Source organism: Petromyzon marinus, unplaced genomic scaffold, assembly GCF_048934315.1.
Source record: "Petromyzon marinus isolate PM22_M1 ecotype Great Lakes invasive population unplaced genomic scaffold, UKy_Petmar_22M1.pri1.0 PM_G_Scaffold_18, whole genome shotgun sequence".
In the NCBI taxonomy this organism is placed as follows: Eukaryota; Metazoa; Chordata; class Hyperoartia; order Petromyzontiformes; family Petromyzontidae; genus Petromyzon; species Petromyzon marinus.
In genome coordinates this window covers 945,001-947,500 of record NW_027422739.1, presented here as the reverse complement: position 1 = coordinate 947,500, position 2,500 = coordinate 945,001, and positions in this window count along the sequence as shown.

Sequence of the window (2,500 nt, the reverse complement as noted above, 5' to 3'; positions counted from 1 at the left end):
ATGCGAACCGCATGCAACTTCCAGAGGCATTTGCAGCAGAAATGCATGTGCAGTCAAAAAAAATTGATATTTTTCACGGATAGACCCCGTGAAACGCTAGAAATTGGAGGGGATGTGTCTCTTGTGGCTCACGGGGCTGTTCGGGTCGCACAGAAATCCCTGGGAATGGGAAAACGGGTCATTTTCGTGTTGCCACATTGCGTACGAACCGCATGAAACTTCCAGAGGCATTTGCAGCAGGAATGCATGTGCACTCAAAAACTTCTATATGTTTCACGGATAGACCCCGTGAAACGCTAGAAATTGGCGGGGATGTGTCTCTTGTGGCTCACGGGGCTGTTAGGGTGGCACAGAACTCCCTCGGAATGGGAAAAGGGGTCATTTTCGTGTTGCCACATTGCATAGGAACGCCATGAAACTTCCAGAGGCATTTGCAGCAGAAAGGCACGTGCACTCAAAAATTTTAATATTTTTCACGCATAGACCCCGTCAAACGCTAGAAGTTGGCGGGGATGTCTCTCTTGTGGCTCACGGGGCTGTTAGGGTCGCACAGAAATGCCTCGGAATGGGAAAACGGGTCATTTTTGTGTGGCCACAATTGGCATACGAACGGCATGAAACTTCCAGAGGCATTTGCAGCAGAAATGCATGTGCACTCAAAAACGTGAATATTTTTTCACGGATAGACCCCGTCAAACGCTCGAATTTGGCGGGGATGTTTCTCTTGTGGGTCACGGGGCTGTTCGGCTCGCACAGAACTCCCTTGGTCCACCTGATTCGTGCATACAGGCAGCAACTAAAACTCTGTAAACCTGCTGTGAGGACATCTAAACAGTGGACCAGTGAGGCTGTGGAAGATTTGCGGGCGTGCTTAGACTGTACTGACTGGGATATGTTCACGACTGCTACCAATAGTCTGGATGAACTCACAGAGGCTGTGTACATCAGCTTCTGTGAGGACTGCTGTATCCCAACACGTACCAGGGTGAACTTTAACAACAACAAGCCCTGGTTCTCAGCAAAGCTCAAAAGGTTGAGGTTGGAGAAGGAGGAAGCGTTTAGGAGTGGGGATAGAGACAGATTCAAGGAGTCGAAGAACAGGTTTAGCAAAGCGGTGAGAGAGGCTAAACGACTGTACTCAGAGACACTAAAACACCAGTTCTCTACTAACGACGCTGCTTCTGTCTGCCAAAGGGCTCAGGCACATCACCAACTACAAACCCAGAGCGCCCCACACCACTAACGACTCCCGCCTAGCCAACGACCTGAACGAGTTCTACCGTAGATTTGAAAGACAATTGGACTGTCCTGAACCACCCCTTCCCACCCAAGAGGCCCCATCCCCCACCCATACTACAGAAACGACTCTCTCCTTTCAGGAGGGAGAAGTTAATGGGCTTTTCAAGAGGCAGAATCCACGCAAAGCAGCCGGGCCGGACTCTGTCTCTCCAGCCACCCTCAGGCACTGCGCTGACCAGCTGTCTCCGGTGTTCACCAACATCTTTAACACCTCCCTAGAGACATGCCATGTACCAGCCTGTCTCAAGTCCTCCACCATCATCGCTGTGCCCAAAAAGCTAAGGCCAACAGGACTAAATGATTACAGACCGGTCGCCCTTACATCTGTGGTAATGAAGTCTTTTGAGCGCCTGCTCCTGGCACACCTCAAAGCCATCACAGACCCTCTCCTGGACCCCCTTCAGTTTGCCTACAGAGCCAACAGGTCTGTGGACGACGCAGTTAACATGGCCCTCCACTTCACCCTACAGCATGTGGACGCCCCAGCATCCTACGCCAGGATCCTGTTTGTGGACTTCAGCTCTGCCTTCAACACCATCATCCCTGCCCTGCTTCAGGACAAGCTCTTCCAGCTGAACGTGCCCTACTCCACCTGCAGGTGGATCACAGACTTCCTCTCTGACAGGAAGCAGTGCGTTAAGCCGGGAACAGAAGTCTCTGACTCCAGGTCCATCAGCACGGGAACTCCTCAGGGCTGCGTCCTTTGCCCACTGCTCTTCTCCCTGTATACCAACAGCTGCGCCTCCAATCATCTGTCCGTCAAACTCTTGAAGTTTGTCGGACGACACCACCCTCATTGGGCTGATCTCTGGTGGGGATGAGTCTGACTATAGGTGGGAAGCTGACAACCTGGTGACCTGGTGTAGCCAGAACAACTTAGAGCTAAATGCTCTAAGGACAGTTGAGATGGTTGTGGACTTCAGGAAGAATACAGCCCCACTCACCGCCATCACCCTGTTAGACTCCGCAGTCAAAATTGTGGAGTCCTTCCGCTTCCTGGGCACTATTCTCTGCCGGGACCTCAAGTGGGAACTGAACATCAGCTCCCTCGCCAAGAGAGCTCAACAGAGGATGTACTTTCGACGGCAGCTGAAGAAATGCAACCTGCCAAAGACAATGATGGTGCAATTCTATACAGCGATCATTGAATCCATCCTCACCTCCTCCATAACCGTCTGGTACGCTGCTGCCACTGCCAAGG